This window comes from Stegostoma tigrinum, chromosome 1 (genome assembly GCF_030684315.1).
Source record: "Stegostoma tigrinum isolate sSteTig4 chromosome 1, sSteTig4.hap1, whole genome shotgun sequence".
NCBI classification, from domain to species: domain Eukaryota; kingdom Metazoa; phylum Chordata; class Chondrichthyes; order Orectolobiformes; family Stegostomatidae; genus Stegostoma; species Stegostoma tigrinum.
In genome coordinates, this window is record NC_081354.1 from 126,176,502 (window position 1) to 126,190,587 (window position 14,086).

The window sequence follows — 14,086 nt, forward strand, 5'->3', positions numbered from 1 at the left end:
GCGACTGGGAGGTGCAGTTGTTTATTGCAAACTGAGCGGAGGTGTTCTACAAAGCAGTCCCCAAGCCTCCGCTTGGTTTCCCCAATGTAGAGGAAGCCACACCGGGTGCAATGGATACAATATACCACATTGGCAGATGTGCAGGTGAACATCTGCTTGATATGGAAGGTCATCTTGGGGCCTGGGATAGGGGTGTGGGAGCCTGTGTGGGGGCAAGTGTAGCACTTCCTGTGGTTGCACGGGAAGGTGCCGGGTGTGGTGGGGTTGGAGGGGAGTGTGGAGCGGACAAGGGAGTCGCGGAGAGAGTGGTCTCTCTGGAAGGCAGACAAGGGTCGGGATGGAAAAATATCTTGGGTGGTGGGGTCGGATTGTAGATGGTGGACGTGTCGGAGGATGATACGTTGTATCCAGAGGTTGGTGGGGTGGTAAGTGAGAACGAGGGGTCTCCTCTGGTGGCAGTTGTGGCCGGGGCGGCATGTGAGGGATGTGTTGCGGGAAATGCGGGAGACGCGGTCAAGGGCGTTCTCGACCACTGTGGGGGTAAAGTTGCGGTCCTGGAAGAACATGGACTTCTGGGATGTGCGGGAGTGGAATGCCTCATCGTGGGAGCAGATGCGGCGGAGGCGGAGGAATTGGGAATAGGGGATGGAATGTTTGCAGGAGGGTGGATGGGAGGAGGTGTATTCTAGGTAGCTGTGGGAGTCCGTGGGCTTGAAATGGACATAATTTTCTAGCTGGTTTCTAACCTTCCCCCCGCAGTGGTCGAGAACGCCCTTGACCACGTCTCCCACATTTCCCGCAACACATTCTTCACACCCCGCCCCCGTGACAACCACCCCCGGAGGAACCCCTCATTCTCACATACCACCCCACCAAACTCCAGATACAACGTATCATCCTCCGACACTTCCGCCATCTACAATCCGACACCACCACCCAAGCTATTTTTCCATCCCCACCCTTGTCTGCCTTCTGGAGAGACCGCTCTCTCCGCGACTGCCTTGTCCGCTCCACACTCTCCTCCAACCCCACCACACCCGGCACCTTCCCGTGCAACCACAGGAAGTGCTACACTTGCCCCCACACCGCCTCCCTCACCCCTATCCCAGGCCCCAAGATGACCTTCCATATAAAGCAGATGTTCACCTGCACATCTGCCAATGTGGTATATTGTATCCACTGCACCCGGTGTGGCTTCCTCTACATTGGGGAAACCAAGCGGAGGGTTGGGGACTGCTTTGCAGAACACCTCCGCTCGGTTCGCAATAAACAACTGCTCCTCCCAGTCGCGAAACATTTTAACTCCCCCTCCCATTCCCCAGATGACATGTCCATCCTGGGGCTCCTGCAGTGCCACAATGATGCCACCCGAAAGTTGCAGGAACAGCAACTCATATTCCGCTTGGGAACCCTGCAGCCCAATGGTATCAATGTGGACTTCACAAGCTTCAAAATCTCCCCTTCCCCTACTGCATCCCAAATTCAGCCCAGTTCTTCCCCTCGCCCCACTGCATCACAAAACCAGCCCAGCTCGTCCCCTCCCCCCACTGCATCCCAAAACCAGCTCAGCCTGTCTCTGCTTCCCTAACCTGTTCTTCCTCTCACCCATCCCTTCCTCCCACCTCAAGCCGCACTTCCATTTCCTACCTATCACCTCATCCCGCCTCCTTGGCCTGTCCATCTTCCCTGAACTGACCTATCCCCTCCCTACCTCCCCACCTATACTCTCCTCTCTACTTATCTTGTTTTCTCTTCAACTTCGGTCCGCCTCCCCTTCTCTCCCTATTTATTCCAGAACCCTCTCCCCATCCCCCTCTCTGATGAAGGGTCTAGGCCCAAAACATCAGCTTTTGTGCTCCTGAGATGCTGCTTGGCCTGCTGTGTTCATCCAGCCCCACACTTTGTTATCTTGGATTCTCCAGCATCTGCAGTTCCCATTATCATAGAAACTGGGAGAGTTTGGTATCAGGAGAAAGTGTCGGCTGATCCTTTAGGCTTGCCTTCAACGTTTGGACTGCGTTTTTTTGACAGATCATTGGATGCTGAATGGTGTGAAGCTGTCCTTATATATTGAATACCATTTGACATTAAGAAAATCTCAAATTCCCTGCAGGTAAATGATGGCCTGTGATCAACACTTCTGGGAGTCCGTGTATTTGCAAAGATGTACACAGTTTTTCTATTGTTGTCCCTGTGTTTGATGAGTGAACTCTATGCACATCCAGTCACTTTGAGTGATTGTCCACATTGACTAAGAACATTAAGACCATGAAAGAACCTTCACAGTTGCCGTGTCACTGAGTCAAGGGTTTAACCAGCTATTTGCATGAATGTCGGGGATGCTGCTGTGGTAATTTTTGTCCATGTTGGCAATCGGGGCACTACCCCATCAATGTGACTATGTCTGCATCCAGTCCTGACCACCAAATATAACCTGTTGCCAACATCTACATTTTGGTTACCCCTGCTGGAGTTCAGCCAGTATCTGGTAACAAACAGTGCCCAAAACAGTAAGTTTTGCTCCCCATGATAATCTGCTTTCCTCCACTGTAATGTGATCTCTCCAGGTCTAAAAATATTTCAGATCTGGTTGCAACACCTCTTTGGATTCCCACATCACCACCAACTATTTTAGTTTTGCCAGAATTGGTTCTTTCTGCATCCAAAGTCTGCTATTGTCAACTGTAACTGGGAGTGTGTCCAGAAAATTTAAAGCATTTCTGACTCGTACCAATAGCCGTGTATCTGCCAGTGGGAGGCAGCTCAATGCATCCACATTTGCTACTTGACCTCCCAGGTAGTGTTCCACTTATAATTGTACACTCTTAAAATTAGAGCTAGTAGCTGAATTCTGCGTGAAGCTATGGGCGACACTGCCTTGTCCTCTATAAGTATACATTTGTGGTCTGTTATTATTAGAAATTTATGTGTGTAAAGTTATTGGTGGGTCTTCCTGACTCCAAATATGACCGTCAAACCTTCGTTCACTGTCTGATCGTATTTATGCTCTTACATCTCTCACTCCCTTTTTATCTGTCAGCCCAGGGCTCCCTAATTGGACTAGGGAAGCAATCAGGGAATTTATATTCTATGAGGTCCACTTGGCTGACCTCATTAAACTCACTACAGTGTCTGTTGTATGTTGATTTCTAGAAGGTGTTTGACACAGTGACATACAATAGGCAGACAGAAAATTATAGGTTATTGAATAAACAAAACAGTAGCAATGCAGATACAAAATTAAGTAAGCAATAGTGAAGTGAGTGTGGTGATCAGTGGATTTCTTTTCTGCTAGAGGAAGGTTTATAGTGCAGTTTCATAGGGATCAGTATTGGGACCCTTGCTTTTCCTGATATATATTAATGATGTAGATCTTGGTGTGCAAGGGACAATTTCAGAGTTTGCAAATGACATTAATCTTAGAAGAATTATAAACTGAGAACAGCGTAGGACTCCAAAAAGGGCATGGACAGGTTTAATGCAGTGGGTGGATACGTGGCAGATGAAGTTCAATGCAAAGAAGTTGAGGTGATGCATTTAGGCAGGAAGGACATTGAAAGAGAACATAAAATAGCGAGTACCACTGTAAAAAGGGCGCCCTGGGTGTAAATGTGCACAGATTATTAAAGTCACATACTATTGAACACGTAATTTGGGAGAAATTTGGAAATGGTTTGCACAGTAGAAGGAATTTAATACATGCAGTAACAATGTTTCATTGTGTACTTGAAATGAAGGCCGAAATTTGTTAACTCTTATATAAATCACTATTAATTTGAATAAATACCATATAAAGTCTTGATCAATGGTTTAATATTTTAATTTCAGTTGATTTAGGGCAGACAACTATAACAGAAAATATGGAATTCTGGGCTTTGTGAAAATGATTACTCCCCATGGAAAAAATGTGATCATCTATAAATTTACTGACTGGCTTTAAGAAAAAACTATTTTGGAGACATTTAACTATATGCAGAAAGCTATTTTCTCCTTCCTGTTTCACGAGTTTAATATTTTTAGCATTACTAACAAATGTAGTTAAGGCAAGTTCTTATAGAACAATGTGGTAGTCATGTGGAAGCTTTGCACGCTATGAGACTTTGAGAAACACATCACTTCTTTATCACATCATTTCACAGCTTAGAAGAGCAGCGCGCAGTTAAAGGAAAGTGAAAGTAACACCACTTGCACACAGTGTCACTTGTTTTCACACCACAGCCTGAGATAGCAGTGTTTGTCACTAGTAAATGCGGTAATTGTCTACACCTTTTAAATGTTAAGACTGTAATGCATAATGCAGCCCACCAGATCTACAGCCCACCATATGCATTCACTGTCAGGCACAGTGGCTGCATTGTATACAATCTACAAGATGCATTGAGACAACCAAGCCTCCAATGATAGCACCTTTCAAACTTTCACCTTTACTAGCCAGAGAAAAAAGGCAGCAGATAGAGTCATAGAGTTACAGAGTCATAGAGATGTATAGTGTGGAAAGAGATTCTTCAGTCCAACTTGTCCATGCCAAACAGATATTCTAAACTAATCTATCCTATTTCCTTAAACTCAATCGTCTTTGTTACTTCCTCAAAAAACTCAATGGCATAGAAACACCACTATCTGCAAAATCTCCTCCAAAACACACACCCTTCTGACTTGGAAATGTATCACCATTCTTTCAGTGTTGCTGTGTGAAAACCCTGGAACTGCTTTCTGAACCACACTACGGGGTATCCCTACACCACAAGGACTGCAGCAATTCAAAAAGGTAGCTCACTATCACCTTCTCAAGGGCACTTAGGTAACAATACTGGCTTTTCCATTGAAGCTCTTATCCTACAACTAATAAAAAAGCCATAAAATGAGAAACAAACAACTTACAGTGCTTTGTCCTTAGAAACCTCAATGAAATTTTATTCCTCCTGTAAACAAAGAAAGCATCAATGCTTTGGAAAACCTTTGTCCTTGCAAAACTGCATAAACTTCGTGATGCCTGCTATCAGAGATTTCATGATGGCATGTAATTTGCAGGCAGAATTGTGACATAATCTCATATTATTAACTTTTCCTGTGTTGTTGCCCACCAAGGGTTGAGGGAACTTGTTTTAAATTGGTGACCAGAAATTATTTTGGCTTGAGAATTGAGCTGAGAGATAGCATGGTAAAGTATGTGGGAGGAAGAGGCTGACCAGGGTGTTGTGGTTAGAGCATGTTGTTGGGGTCATGTCCTTCCAGACTCACTACTGAGGGGCAGTTGGAACTTATTGAAATGATATGTTAAGATGGCTGTCAAAGCAGGAAATTTTAAAACTGAAATCTGCAAACAGAAAAACGAATACCATCTGATTGATCTTGCATATCCCTCACAATTGTGACGTAGCCAGAAATCTAAAAATATACCCTTCTTGCTTCACCTGAAACCATGTTAGTTTCAGGAAGAAGTAAAAACAGATTAAAAATCTAGGCCAATTTCAGGGTTACAATATCAAATTTCCAATTCAAAACTGTGCCAGGAGATCACACTGACCCTGATAATTCTGTTCAGCAATTTCTTTGTAAGAAGCAATTGCAGTTTTAGCTGGAATCGGCGCCAACTCATTGTTGAAGGGATCTAGCAAATCACTCTCCATTGCATGAGCCAGCAGTTTGTTCCCAAGATCAATTATTCTCGAGGGCATGAAACATCTCCTGATGTCAATCCAGACCGACGGTCATAAAATTTAATATTATGATCCTTAGTCCTCCCTAGCCTATAGGGAGGCAGGCACTGGAAAAGCGCAGAAGTCACAGGGTTGTAGTCATGGGTGACTTCAACTTTGCAAACATTGATTGGAAAATTTTTAGTTGTAATAGTTTAGATGGAGCAGATTTTGTCCAGTGCATTCAGGACGGATTCCTGACACAGTATGTTGATTGACATGAGGAGATGCCACTTTGGATTTGGCGCTTGGCAATGAACCGGGCCAAGTGTTAGACCTGTTGGTAGGAGAGCATTTTGGCGATAACGATCATAACTCTGTTACTTTTACAATAGCCATGGAAAAGGATGGGTACATGCGGCAGGGTAAGGCTTATAATTGGGGGAAGGGTAATTATAGTACTGTTAGGCACGAACTGGGTAACATAAAATGGGAACAGATGCTGTCAGGGAAGAGCACTATTGGAATGTACAGATTGTTTAAGGAATGCATACTGCATGTGCTTGGAGGGAGGGAAGATGCGGTTGAGTGAGGGAGCTGTCGAATGACTGGTTAAGAGGAAGAAGGATGCTTATATAAGGATTAGGAAACATGGATTGGAAAAGGCTCTCGAGGGATACAAGTTGGCCAGGAAGGAGTTGAAGAAAGGGCTTTGGAGAGATACAAGTGAGCATGAGAAAACCCTGGCAGATAGAAAAACTCCAGGGCTTTTTACACATACGTGAGGAATAAGAGAATGACCAGAGGAAGGGTGGGGCCGATCAAGGATTGTAAAGGGAAATTGTGCATGGAGCCTAATGACAAAGGAGAGGCCTGTAATGAATACTTTTCTTCGGTATTCACATCTGAGAGGGACCTAGTTGTGGGAGATGACAGTGTGAAACAGGCTAGTAGGCTAGAGGAGGTTGATGTTAGTAAGGAAGATGTACTAGGAATTTTGAGGAAGTTGAAGATAGATAATACCCCCAGGTCTGATGGAATTTATCCAAGGATTCTATGGGAAGCGAGGGAAGAAATCGCAGGGCCTTTGGCGATGATCTTTTTGTCCTCACTGTCCACGGGTATAGTGCTGGAAGATTGGAGAGGGTGAAACGTCATTCCCTTGTTCAAAAAAGGAATAGGGATAACCCTGGAAATTACAGGCCAGTTAGTCTTGCATCAGTGGTTATCGGAAAGGGCCCTGAGAGATAGGATTTATGATCACTTGGAAAGGCTCATTTTGATTCGTGATAGCCAGCATGGATTTGTGAGGGGTAGATCATGCCTCACAAACGTTATTGAATTCTTTGAAGAGGTGACCAACATGTGGATGAATGTAGAGCAGTGGCTGTGGTATATGTGGATTTAAGTAAGGCATTTGATTAGGTTCCCCATGGTAGGCTCATGCAGAAAGTAAGGAGGCGTGGGATGGGGGAAATGTGGCAGATTGGATTCAGAATTGGCTGACCCTTAGAAGACAAAGGATGGTAGTGGACGGAAAATATTAAACATGGTGCTCAGTTACGAGTGGTGTACCACAAGGATCTGTTCTGGGTCCTCTTCTATTTGTGATTTTTGTAAAGGATTTGGATGAAGGACTGAAAGGGTGGATTAGTAAGTTCGCGGATGATATGAAGGAGGGTCATGTTGTGGACAGTGCGGAGAGCTGTTCTAGGTTACAAAGGGACATTGATAGGATGCAGAGCTGGGCTGAGAAGTGGCAGATGGAGTTTAACCCTGAAAAGTGTGAGGCGATTCATTTTGGAAGGACATACTTGAAAGCAGAATGCAGGGTTAATGGAAAGATTCTTGGAAGTTTGGAGGAGCAGAGGGATCTCAGGGTTCATGCCCATAGTTCCCTGAAAGTTGCCACTCAGGTGGATAGAGTTGTTAAGAAGGTGTGTGGTGTGTTAGCTTTCATTAATAGAGGGATTGAATTCAAGAGCCGGAAAGTTATGCTCCAGCTATAGAAAAGCCTGGTTCAGCCACATCTGGAGTATTGTGTCCAGTTCTGGTCGCCTCCTTACAGGAAAAATATAGAAGAATTGGAAAAGATGCAGAGGAGACTTCCCAGGATGTTGCCTGGAATGTTGCCCAGCTCTTTGTTTTAAGATGTTTCAGTCCGGAAATTAATCACGTGACCCTTGCATGCACACTTTCTAAAACCTGAATATCGCCCATTATGTGAAGAGATCAGAATAGGACGCAGATCCTAACTATGGCCTTTCCAACCGCTTGCAGAGGATGAGAAAACATGAGGTTAGGGGAGTGAAATTTAAATCTGTAGCACCACTGAGATTCCTGAGTGAGGCACACAGCAATTCTTGCCACTTCCAGCTCATGCTGTGCTACAATGTGCAGTGCTGCACTGTTAAGAAAATGTTGGAGTACTGCCAACTGGCCTATAGCAGAGCGAGGTGGCAGTGACCCAGTGCGGAGCATGGTGACAGTAGCCCAGTGTGGAACATGGTGGCAATGACCCAGTGTGGAGCATGCTGGCAGTGACCCAGTGTGGACTGTGCTGGCAGTGACCCAGTGCGGAGCGTGGTGGCAGTGACCCAGTGTGGAGCGTGCTGGCAGTGACCCAGTGCAGAGCGTGGTGGCAGTAACCCAGTGCGGAGCGTGGTGGCAGTGACCCAGTGTGGAGCGTGCTGGCAGTGACCCAGTGCGGAGCGTAGTGGCAGTAACCCAGTGTGGAGAGTGGTGGCAGTAACCCGGTGCGGAGCGTGGTGGCAGTGACCCAGTGTGGAGCGTAGTGGCAGTGACCCAGTGTGGAACATGGTGACACTGACCCAGTGCAGAGCGTAGTGGCAGTAACCCAGTGTGGAGCGTGCTGGCAGTGACCCAGTGCAGAGCGTGGTGGCAGTAACCCAGTGTGGAGCGTGCTGGCAGTGACCCAGTGTGGAACATGGTGACACTGACCCAGTGCGGAGCGTGATGACAGTGACCCAGTGCAGAGCGTGGTGGCAGTAACCCAGTGTGGAGCATGGTGGCAGTAACCCAGTGTGGAGCGTGCTGGCAGTGACCCAGTGTGGAACATGGTGACACTGACCCAGTGCGGAGCGTGGTGACAGTGACCCAGTGTGGAACATGGTGACACTGACCCAGTGCGGAGAGTGGTGACAGTGACCCAGTGTGGAGAGTGGTGACAGTGACCCAGTGTGGAACATGGTGACACTGACCCAGTGCGGAGAGTGGTGACAGTGACCCAGTGCGGAGCGTGCTGGCAGTGACCCAGTGTGGAACATGGTGACACTGACCCAGTGCGGAGCGTGGTGACAGTGACCCAGTGTGGAGAGTGGTGACAGTGACCCAGTGTGGAACATGGTGACACTGACCCAGTGCGGAGAGTGGTGACAGTGACCCATGGCGGAGCGTGCTGGCAGTGACCCAGTGTGGAACATGGTGACACTGACCCAGTGCGGAGCGTGGTGACAGTGACCCAGTGTGGAACATGGTGACACTGACCCAGTGTGGAGAGTGGTGACAGTGACCCAGTGTGGAACATGGTGACACTGACCCAGTGCGGAGAGTGGTGACAGTGACCCAGTGCGGAGCGTGCTGGCAGTGACCCAGTGTGGAACATGGTGACACTGACCCAGTGCGGAGCGTGATGACAGTGACCCAGTGTGGAGCGTGCTGGCAGTGACCCAGTGTGGAACATGGTGACACTGACCCAGTGCGGAGAGTGGTGACAGTGACCCAGTGTGGAGAGTGGTGGCAGTGACCCAGTGTGGAGAGTGGTGGCAGTGACCCAGTGCAGAGAGTGGTGGCAGTGACCCAGTGCGGAGAGTGGTGGCAGTGACCCAGTGCGGAGAGTGGTGGCAGTGACCCAGTGTGGAGAGTGGTGGCAGTGACCCAGTGCAGAGAGTGATGGCAGTGACCCAGTGTGGAGAGTGGTGGCAGTGACCCAGTGTGGAGAGTGGTGGCAGTGACCCAGTGCAGAGAGTGATGGCAGTGACCCAGTGTGGAGAGTGGTGGCAGTGACCCAGTGTGGAGAGTGGTGGCAGTGACCCAGTGCAGAGAGTGATGGCAGTGACCCAGTGTGGAGAGTGGTGGCAGTGACCCAGTGCAGAGAGTGATGGCAGTGACCCAGTGCAGAGAGTGATGGCAGTGACCCAGTGTGGAGAGTGATGGCAGTGACCCAGTGTGGAGAGTGGTGGCAGTGACCCATGGCGGAGCGTGGTGGCAGTGACCCAGTGTGGAGAGTGGTGGCAGTGACCCAGTGCGGAGCGTGGTGGCAGTGACCCAGAGTGAAGTGTGGTGACACTGACCCAGAGCAGAGCATGGTGACAGTGACTTTAAACTAGTGAGTCAGGGGAAGGGAAAGTGAAAGAGACAGGGAGTATGGAGTTAAATGGAAAGATAAGCAACAGGATAGCATGTGTACAGGTGGGTTTAAGCTCGAGGCAGACTAGGAATACAGCAAAAAGGAAAGATAGCTTAAGACATCTTGGGATTTCCAGCCTCTCTAATAATGATAAGAAAGCTAGCATTAAGGCACTTTATCTAAATGCTCGTAGTATTTGCAACAAAGTAGATGAATTAGCAGCACAAATCCTCTTGAATGATCGTGATGTGGTAGGCATCACAGAGACATGGTTGCAGGGAGCTCAGGACTGGCAGTTAAACATCCAAGGATTCACAACATATCGAAAAGACAGGGAGGTGGGCAGAGGGGGTGGGGTTGTCTTGTTAGTTAAGAATAGAATTAAATCTACGGCACTGAATGACATAGGGTCAGAGGATGTGGAGTCTGTGTGGATGGAGTTGAGGAACCACAAAGGCAAAAAACTATAATGGGAGTTATGTACCGACCTCCTAACAGTGATCAGGACCAGGGGTGCAAGATGCACCGAGAAATAAATAGGACATGTAAGAAAGGCAAGGTCACAGTGATCATGGGGGACTTCTATATGCAGGTGGATTGGGTGAATAATGTTGTCGGTGGATCCAAAGAAAGTGAATTCACGGAATGTTTGCAAGATGGCTTTTTGGAACAGCTTGTGATGGAGCCCACAAGGGAATGGGCTATTCTGGGCTCAGTGCTATGTAATGAGCCAGACTTTATAAAAGACCTTAAAGCAAGGGAACACTTAGGAGGCAGCGATCATAATATGGTAGAGTTCAGTCTGCTGTTCGAAAGAGAGAAGGCAACATCGGATGTAATGGTGTTATAGTTAAATAAAAGTAATTATAGGGGCATGAGAGAGGAATTGACGAAAATTGACTGGAAGCAGAGCCTAGTGGGGAAGAAAGTAGAGCAACAATGGCAGGAGTTTCTGGGTGTAATTGAGGACACTGTACAGACGTTCATCCCAAAGAAAAGAAAGATTATCCGGGGTGGGATTAGACAGCCATGGCTGACAAAGGAACTCAGGAAATATATCAAAGAAAAAGAGACAGCCGATAAAGTGGCCAAGAGCACTGGGAAATCAGAAGATTGGGAAGGCTACAAAAACAGACAGAGGATAACAAAGAGAGCAATAAGGAAGGAGAGGATCAAATATGAAGGTAGGCTAGCTAGTAATATTAGAAATGATAGTAAAAACTTCTTTCAATACATAAGAAACAAACGAGAGGCAAAAGTAAATATTGGGCCGCTCCAAATTGATGCTGGAAGGCTAGAGATGGGAGATAAGGAAATAGCTGAAGAACTTAATAAGTACTTTGCGTCAGTCTTCACAGTGGAAGACATGAGTAGTATGCCAACAATTCGGGAGAGCCAGGGGACAGAGTTGAGTACGGTAGGCATTACAAAAGAGAAAGTGCTAGAAAAGCTAAAGCATCACCTGGCCCCGATGGGCTACATCCTAGAGTTCTGAGGGATTTGGTTGAGGAAATAGCAGAAGCTTTGGTCGTGATCTTTCAAAAGTCACTGGAGTCAGGGAAAGTCCCAGATGATTGGAAAATTGCTGTTGTAACTCCCTTGTTTAAGAAAGGATCAAGGCAAAAGATGGAAAATTATAGACCGATTAGCCGAACCTCAGTAGTTGGTAAAATTCGAGAATCCATTGTCAAGGATGAGATTTCTAAATTCCTGGAAGTGCAGCGTCAGATTAAAACAAGTCAGCATGGTTTTAGTAATGGGAGGTCGTGCCGGACAAACCTGTTAGAATTCTTTGAAGAGGTAACAAGTGTGTTAGACCAGGGAAACCCAGTAGATGTTATCTATCTAGACTTCCAAAAGGCCTTTGATAAAGTGCCTCACGGGAGGCTGCTGAGTAAGGTGAGGTCCCATGGTGTTCGAGGTGAGCTACTGGCTTGGATTGAGGATTGGCTGTCTGACAGAAGGCAGAGAGTTGGGATAAAAGGCTCTTTTTTGGAATGGCAACCAGTGACAAGTGGTGTCCCGCAGGGTTCAGTGTTGGGGCCACAGCTGTTCACCTTATATATGAATGATCTGGATGAAGGGACTGGGGGCATTCTAGCAAAGTTTGCTGATGATACGAAGATAGGTGGACAGGCAGGTAGTACTGAGGAGGTGGGGAAGCTGCAGAAAGATTTAGACAGTTTAGGAGAGTGGTCCAGGAAATGGCTGATGAAATTCAATGTGAGTAAATGTGAGGTTTTGCACTTTGGAAAAAAGAATACAGGCATGGACTATTTTCTAAATGGTGAGAAAATTCGCAAAGCAGAAGTGCAAAGGGATCTGGGAGTGTTGGTCCAGGATTCTCTAAAGGTTAACTTGCAGGTAGAGTCCGTGATTAAGAAAGCGAATGTAATGTTGTCGTTTATCTCAAGAGGGTTGGAACATAAAAGCAGTGATGTGCTTCTGAGGTTTTATAAGGTTTTAGTTAGGCCCCATTTAGAATACTATGTCCAATTTTGGGCCCCACACCTCAGGAAGGACATACTGGTGCTGGAGCATGTCCAGCAGAGATTCACATGGATGATCCCTGGAATGGTAGGTTTAACATATGATGAACGGCTAAGGATCCTGGGATTGTACTCATTAGAGTTTAGAAGGTTGAGGGGAGATCTAATAGAAACTTACAAGATAATGTATTTTTTTAGAAGGGGTGGACGCTAGGAAGTTGTTTCCATTAGGCGGGGAGACTAGGACCCGTGGGTACAGCCTTAAGATTAGAGGGGGTCAATTTAAAACTGAAATGAGACAACATTTCTTCAGCCAGAGAGTGGTGGGCTTGTGGAACTCATTGTCGCCGAGTGCAGTAGAGGCCGGGACATTGGATGCCTTCAAGGCAGAGATCGACAAATTCTTGATCTCAAACGGCATCAAGGGCTACGGGGAGAGTGCAGGGAAGTGGTGTTGAAATGCCCATCAGCCATGATTTAAATGGCGGAGTGGACTTGATGGTCTAAATGGCCTTACTTCCACTCCTGTGTCTGATGGTCTTATGGACCCAATGCAGAGCGTGGTGACAGTGACTCAGAGCAGAGTGTGGTGACAGTGACCCAGTGCAGAGCCTGGTGACAGTTACCCAGTGCAGTGAGTGGGGGCAGTGACCCAGAGGAGAGCGTGGTGGCAGTGACCCAGTGCAGAGTGAGGTGGCAGTGACCCAGTGCAGAGTGAGGTGGCAGTGACCCACAGCAAAGTGAGGTGGCAGTGACCCAGCGCAAGAGTGAGGTGGCAGTGACCAAGTGGGGAGCCTGGCAGTAGCCAGCAGTCAGAGCACATGGAGGCCCCCTGTGCTGGTCTGCTGCAGAGAGCTCTTGGAGAGAGGCTGTTGTTTGTCTTTTTAACTTTGCTTCTTATTGCTTCCTGATCCATGGTCATACTGTCTATAGCTGTGACACAACATTATTTTCTTCACTTCTCTATGGATTGTACCCAGGTGCTCCGTCCCTAAAATAGCACTGTGTGCGCTTGATATTGTTACACTGTAAACAACCTGTAACTGAAGAAGCTGTACAGGAACCTATTTATAAATAAGATGGAGCTGTAAGTGGCAACTTATAAACTTTTTACTGCACTCATTTGACAATAAAACTAATTCATTCATTCAGTTTACACAATTAGATCCTACATGTTCATTCAATGTATTCACTTGCCACTTGATCATCAAATCAAATGTATTCAAGTGCAAGAGAGGCCCAGCTTGAAGTTTATTTAAAAGGCCAGGCACCTAAATTGCTGGCAACGTAGGTTACCCTCTATTATTGAAAGGTCTCAGGAAGTACACAGCAGCTTGCAGTGTGTTTCTGGATTTGGCTATAACGTCACAGGAAGCCTTGAGAAGTAAGTAGTTGACCTGTCCATATAAAAGTGCAAAAGAGCTGTATTTGCACCAACTGTGGGCCAATTTGGGTATTCTGCTCACATGCACCTTCAAGGGCTGACCCACTGTGCCTCACGGAGTATTGTACAGCAAAGTGGACTGGACTGTGCAGGATGGGGAAGGTTATAGCTGCTCAGCATCTTCAGATAAGGATAAATAGCAGCA